This window comes from Dermacentor andersoni, chromosome 1, assembly GCF_023375885.2.
Source record: "Dermacentor andersoni chromosome 1, qqDerAnde1_hic_scaffold, whole genome shotgun sequence".
In the NCBI taxonomy this organism is placed as follows: domain Eukaryota; kingdom Metazoa; phylum Arthropoda; class Arachnida; order Ixodida; family Ixodidae; genus Dermacentor; species Dermacentor andersoni.
This window is the reverse complement of record NC_092814.1, coordinates 253,533,121-253,540,351: the sequence shown is the minus strand read 5'-3', so window position 1 is coordinate 253,540,351 and position 7,231 is coordinate 253,533,121. Positions and strand designations below refer to the sequence as shown.

The window sequence follows — 7,231 nt, the reverse complement described above, 5'->3', positions numbered from 1 at the left end:
GCTCGGGATCCTACCATTATGCAGATATCTCGGATTGCCAATTCACAGTGTGGGAAGATAGTAAAGGGCAACAGAATAGCATTTATTGTTGTAAGTATGCGCACTGTCATGTTAACACGTGCCCTTACGGTACGAAGTACGCATGCTCATATATGTATCTGTCCCTATATATGCCGCCCCTTGTCTGATAATAAACACACTTTGTTCCCTGCCTCCCGACCGTTCACATGGTGTCAGAAGTGGGGCGGCGACACGTTTCGCAAGCCGCGTTCACTGCTGTTCTTCCCTGCCCCCTCGTCCAGCTGCACCCCTAGTACACTCCAGAGGAAGAAGTATGGCGTCGACGGTTCTACCACCGCCAAAGCCACTGGAAAGTACGGGTGACGCTTACCAGAACTGGATCAGCTGGAAAAGTGAGTTTACTCTATTTTCTACGGCGACCAGACTAAGGAAGCAGCCTAAAGAGGTTCAGGCAGCAACACTTCTTGTGACAATTGGTGAAGAAGCAAGGCGGGTGTTCTATACCTCCAAATTCGCAAATGAGGACGAAAAGCGAGATCTCGATAAGCTCATTGAAAACTTCGAGGCTCACTACAAACCAGCGAAGAATTTAACGTTCAACGAGTTTCGTTTCGGCTCCCGAGATCAACGCGAGGGCGAATCTTTTAACGAGTGGCTGATCAATATTCGAACTCTTGTTCGCTTGTGTGAATTCGGAGAACTAGAGGACAGATTACTGCGCAGTCGAATAATTCTAGGAGTTAGAGATAAGCACCTGCAGCAGAAACTTCTGTCTGAAAATCCGTCGTATGCTAAAACAGTGCAAATATGCCGAGCAAGAAAACAAGCGAAGGAGCACTTTAACGAGATCAGGGAGGCAGAAGTAGGCGCAACCGATGAGGCCACCGTACATGCAGTGAAATCAAAATCAAGCCTCGGAATTTGCTCAAACTGCTCTTACACACACGGAAAAGCAAACTGCCCTGCGCAAGGCAAGCGCTGTAACAAGTGTGGCGGCCGAAACCACTTCGCGCGGGGGTGTCGTCAACCAGAAGCGAGACCGAGGGGCCAAGTATGTAAGGTAACACAGGTAGAAACGGTAGAGTACGAGGGCTATTTTCTTCAAACTCTCGACCACTGGTCAGCGACTGTCGACATCGCAGGTTCCGCCATACGCTGCAAAATTGATACCGGAGCCAACTGTTGCGTCATGCCCGAAGTTACACTCGGAAACATAACTACGAAGCCAGCAAAAGACTGCTGCTCTACGCTACGGTCGTTTTTCGGCCACATAGAAAAGGCGATGAAGAAGATCGAGCTTCAGGTCGCCAGTACAACGCAGTCTACCACGGCGCTATACTTTATCGTGAAACAAGCGGTTCCTGTTACATTGAGTGGCAAGGTGGCTGAACGCTTAGGGCTGATTGGCCGCATAAACACCGTGGACGCCTTCGAAACTAACGAAATAGTGGAAATATTCCGAGATATCTTCCAGGGGCTGGGAGAAATCAAAGACGTAGCCTACCACATGGAGCTCAAACCTGAAGCTCGAGGCGTCGTCAAGCCAGTGCGACGAATCGCCATCGCCCTTCAGCAACGCGTCCGAGCTGAGCTGGACCGGATGGAGCACCACGACTCGTTGCTAAGGTAACAGAACCGACTTCCTGGTCTAGTCACACGGTTGTGGTAGTAAAGAAAGAAAAAGTACGCATATGCTTGGACCCATCCGACTTGAATAAGGCACTTCTAAGAGAGCACTACCACATGATGTCGTTAGAAGATATCCTACCGCTGCTGCATGGAGCGAAATTCTTTTCTACTCTGGATGCAGATTCCTGCGCATGCCGTTCGGTATCGCTTCCGCGCCGGAAAATTTTCATCGGGTGATGTACTAGAGGGCTTGAGGGGCGTTGACGTCGTTATGGACGACATATTGGTTTGGGGACAGTCACCAGAGCAACACGACAGACATTTATTAGCTTTGCTGTTCCGGTGTATACAACACAACCTGAAGCTCAATAACAAGTGCAATTTCCTCCGGCCGAGAGTCCGCTACCTAGCCCCTCTGGAGTCAGAATGTGGCCTGTGCCTGGACCCGAGCAGAGCCGAAGACGTCATGCAAGTCCCGCCACCACAAAACCGTAAGCCACTGCAAGTTTTTCTCGGCATGATCAACTTCGTGGCTCGGTTTGTCCCTAACATATCTACGTTGTCAGCGCCGCTTCGCGGGCTGTTAAAGAAGGACGTCGCGTGGGTCTGGACAGACCAGCAAGAAAACAGCTTTCGTGAGCTTCGAGCGACCCTCACAAAGGCGCCAGTCCTTGCCTATTTTAACCAAGAAAAACCATTCACCTTGTCAGTAGACGCGAGTCAGGGTGGCGTAGGTGCCGTTCTTCTACAGAATGGGCAGCCAGTTGCCTACTCATCCCGTTCGCTAACAAAAGCACAGCAGCGCTACACGCAGATCGAGAAGGAAACATAAGCAATTGTTCATGGTTGCACAAAATTTCAAGATATCTTCGGGCAGTGAGAGGTTACCGTCGAGTCGGATCACAGGCCTCTGGAATCTATATTCAAAAAGCCACTTTGTGAATGCCCGCTACGATTGTAGCGGATGAGGCTCCTTTTGCAAAGATTCCCAATCAAGGTCGCGTTCAAACCAGGCAAGGAGTTATTTCTAGCTGATGCGCTTTCTCGCTTCCCGAGTGTTACGGAACTGACCGACGAGACAGAATAATTTCAAGTCAGCGTTATTTCTTCGCTTCCTGTGTCAGACCAGCAGCTCGATAGTATTCGGCACGGAACTAACAAAGACGCCAGTATGGCTGAACTGCGCCGTTGCTCGAGCACAGAATGGCCGGAAACGAAGAACCATGTGCCGCATGCGCTGCGTCCATACTGGTGTTACCGCAACGAGCTGCATGTTGAGGAAGGCCTGCTCCTCAGAACCAATAAAATAGTCATTCCTCCGACCAAGCGACCGGAAATTCTGCGCTTGCTAAACACCGCACATGGAGGCGAAGAAAAAATGAAGATGAGAGCCAGAGAAGTAATGTTCTGGCCCGGCTTGAATGCGGGCATCTCGGCTCTAGCTAAGTCGTGCGAAAAGTACAAGCGCAGGAATACTAGACTGCCTATGCTGAGTCACGAGATACCAGGCCTGCCATGCCAAGTAGTAGGGCTTGATAATTTTCACCACGATGACCAGTCCTACCTGATCATCGTAGATTTCTACTCGTTCTTTTTCGAAGTTCAAAAGCTACGTCATACAACAGCGAGGGCGGTAAACGATGTGTGTATGCTCGTCTTCACGACTCGTGGAATCCCGGCAAAGCTGTGCAGTGATAACGGCCCACCTTTCAACAGCGCGTGCTTCCGCTCTTTTGCAACGCAGCTCGGAATCGCCCACGTAACTTCAAGCCCGTACGATCCTCGTGGTAACCATAGAGAAAGAAAAAGACTGAGCGGACACTCCGAGAAATCTGGCCTCAGGAGCTACGTCACGGCTACGTAACCAGCTAGTGCTCTCACCAAACGCCAGAGGACGCTGGAGCAAAAAAAAAGACAATGTTGTAATGAATTCTGCTCAATCGTTTTACAAAATAATAATTATACTCCCAAATTTGGCGTTTCTTATGCATAAAAACAGAAATAATCCAAGACACTTTCCGTGCTTTTTGTTCTTCATTCGTACTGCCATCAACACCAATCACCATTCGTCCATCGAGAAGAAATCAACGATTCGTGTATCAGCGGCGTGCCAGCGGGAAGGCTTCGTGAACGTTGGCTGCGGCGGTGTTTTCGTGTGTGAGGCAGGTGAGTCACGTTTTCCAGCCAAGCTTGGAGTAACTGACTTGCGACGGAGTTCGCTAAAAAACCAGTTTGTGGCTCTATATGAGGCGGCTAGAGGCTAACAATGCGAAAAGCATGCCCCCTCAAGAAACGCGTAGCGAGAGGGCTGTACCCTGTGCTTTCTTGCTACCCCCGTCGAGAATGGAATATCTTTATTGGTTGCCTTCCGTGAAAATAATCGAACAACGCGAAGCTGCCATTAACTTGGACCGGTTCACGGCTGTGCACTGCGACTCGCAGCTTGTCAGACGCCATCGAGACGCTGCGTCTCGGTTTGCGAGGGTAAAACGTTCTTGCCCATCGCTGTTTGCGATAACCACAGTATCGCTGCTCCATTGAAATAGTTCGTGTTGGCGGACTAAAAACGATCTGCTGGACAACGCTTAAGGTCAATATCAGGAATTGCACATTTCAGAAAAATTCCGGTTTCGAGAAAATTGAATTCGTAATCCGCGTTTACATGATCGCGTGACGGTTGACGGGCCTTTCGTTGGCCCGTTCTAGAGGCTGACGAACGCTGGATTGGACGTTCTAGAGGCTGACAAACGCCACGCCGATTTGGACCGAAAACGGCGTTCCGGGGACTGGCGCTACCTAAATAAAGAAAATCGGGACGTTAGGCACGCTGTAGCCAAGCTTTGCCTGCTCGTTTCCCCTATAGAGTAAGGGCTCCTGAGTATTTTAATTATACTGCTTGCAAACAATGGCTTGTGACATAAACAGCGAGTGTAGCTTATTGCGTTTTGTACTGCAGCGAGGTGTGTATCTACGGCGCACGGACGGATTGTGGTGTATACGTCGGTGCGGTTTGTTTATACAGAAAAGTAACGGTGGGGAAAGTCACCAATGACTACTGCATGCACTTATTGCCGCGGCCGTGTTGGGAAGTACTGCGCATTCTAGTTACTTTCGGTTCCTCATCATTTTTTCGTGGCGGAATACATTGCACAACGTATTCTCGCGTAGGCGCGGCGTGGCGCGCATTAGAACAAAGGCCTCGTATTTGGACGTTTCGAATTTATCTTTACCACGCTTATGTGAACTGCTATTTTGCCTACCAATGCACTCCTTATACTGAGTACGTACAGGGGTGTCCAAAAGTTCACAGGCCGCGATGCCATGGGTTGGCGGGCTCGGAACTTTTGAACACCCCTGTACGGGGTCTTAACATTTATCCTTGTAACTCCGAGTTTTATGGGTCAGAATGTGTCGGTGGTTTTATGTTGTGCATCGGTTCGCTATTCACTCAATGTGGTTTCCCGTTTCAGTTATGACGTGTACATATGTTTTGGTAATTAACGAAGCGTGCACTTATCGCCATTTTCAGACCGTGTTGATGCCATGCCGTCCGGCGGTCCAAGCTGCGGCAGCTACTGCTGTGTGTCGAGGTGCTTTAATAACGCCAGAACCCAGAAGAAGCCTATCTTGCCTTGGCATAAAAACATTGCGGAAACTCTGTCGCTTTGATACATATGACCGCTTGTACCAAAACACAGAAGACAAACGCGATGGATACAGCCGTAGTGAATTATGATTACCTCTATCTCCATCTGTTATAACTTAATCGAAATAAAAATTGCGTCACGACCTCAATTCACACCAAATTTCGAACTCGGCAAAATAGGGAATCGCTAAACCAAAACGACAAATAAAAGCTTTGCCATTTGGGTGGCGAAAAGTGGTCTGAAATGACGAGCTTCTGCTACAGCTTAGCGACGGTTACGCGGGGTAATCCAAACTTCGCGCCATCGAAACAGGAAGTGCAGGCCAATTGCTCTCATCAACCGCAATGCACGCGAGGATCGATTGGGCCGCTGGGGTGTATGGGAGTGTCCACTCTTAACTTTTTTTTTCTTTCTCTATGTGGTAACGGCATGGCGGAGCGTGCAGTGCAGAAGGCGAAAAAATTGCTAACGAAGTGTCCTTTCGCAACCATGGAATATTACAGCGCCCTGCCGGAGTGGCCAAACATGCTAAGGGACGAGCAACTGAAGTCGCCCGTTCAAAGGTTGATGGGTCGCCAAACAAGGACGCAGTTGCCGGTTCTTCCCCAGCACCTCGAACCGCAGACTGTGCCACCACAAGCGGTTCTCAATCGCCTCCAGGAAATAAAAGAAAAGCAGCGGATCTTCTACAACCGGACGGCCAAGCGTCTACCCCATCTTCGCAGCGGGTCTCCAGTATCAGTGTACGACACCATACGCAGAACCTGGTCGCCAGCTGTGCTAGTAGGCCCTGCAGGCACACCTCGGTCGTACAACCTACTTACAGACAGCGGACAAGAGCTGTGGCGCACCAGGGAGCATCTCAGTTCCAAAGAAATGCAACCTACGTCGGACCCTGAAGCTACAGTTTCTGCGGAGTCGGTATGCCAGCCTGACCAGATGGCGGAGCTACAATCTGAGGACACCCTTCGTAGAAGTAACCGCCTGCGTAGACCGCCACAACGTTACCCCCTGCCAGAGAAACCGCAGTATTAGGTCCCTGACATGCGAATTTGTAATTTTTTTTGTTCTCCTTTTTGTTTTCTCTTCGAAAAGAAGGAAGGTGTAAGTATGCGCACTGTCATGTTAACACGTGCCCTTACGGTACAGAGTGCGCATGCTCATATTTGTATATGTCCCTATATATGCAGCCCCTTGTCTGATAATAAACACACTTTGTTCCCTGCCTCCCGACCGTTCACAATTGTCAATGTGGGCCATTTTCACCACCTCGTAATACCGTTCATTCCGAAACCTGTGGAGTCACAAGTGCCTTCGGGTTGGGTCACGTAAGAGGCGTTTGTAATAACACGGCAGTATGTGCGCGTTGCACTGAGTTCTACAGCACGGAATCTTGCCAAGCAACTCTATTTAAGTGCAGAAACTGCGAAGGATCGCTTCAAGCCGTGTCAAGCAATCGCCCCCGAATCAAGGAGTGGACTATACTTAAGGAGATAGTAAGGAAAGGCTCTACGCACCGGGAAGCAGCCGCTGCTGTTTAAAAAACTACGCTTCCGCGGCCACCACCGGCGTTCGCAAAAGAACGCGAAAGGCCCCCAACAGCGCCAACCTAGACTAGCGGCGTCATGACCTCGAATTGTGGAACAGCAGTCATTGCGCGACACCAGATACAAAGGTATGAATGACAAAAAAGCCCGCAAAAGTGCTTATGATTTTGCCTCGCTTGAATTGCCAAATGCACGCCCACCGCTTTCCACAAGTTCCCTGAACACTTTTGGGAAATGCACAAACTTCGACAGCTCAGTGCGCTCTATAAGCACTGGATGCTCTCGCTCCTGTGCTTGAAAGCTCGCATTAGAAACATAGCTCGCCAACTTCTGCAGAAGCGAGCATTTCAAGGAGTCATGAACGCCTCAATTATTCAGTGGAACGCG

At 49.7% G+C, this 7,231-nt stretch overlaps 1 long non-coding RNA gene across 1 annotated transcript; it reads left to right on the top strand.

Annotated features, from left to right (window-relative positions):
• The first annotated feature begins 221 nt into the window (after positions 1-221).
• Positions 222-6,527, top strand: LOC129381085 (uncharacterized). Its single transcript, XR_008609314.2, has 2 exons — positions 222-413; positions 5,801-6,527. It is a non-coding gene; the product is annotated as an uncharacterized lncRNA (long non-coding RNA).
• The last annotated feature ends 704 nt before the right edge of the window (positions 6,528-7,231 follow it).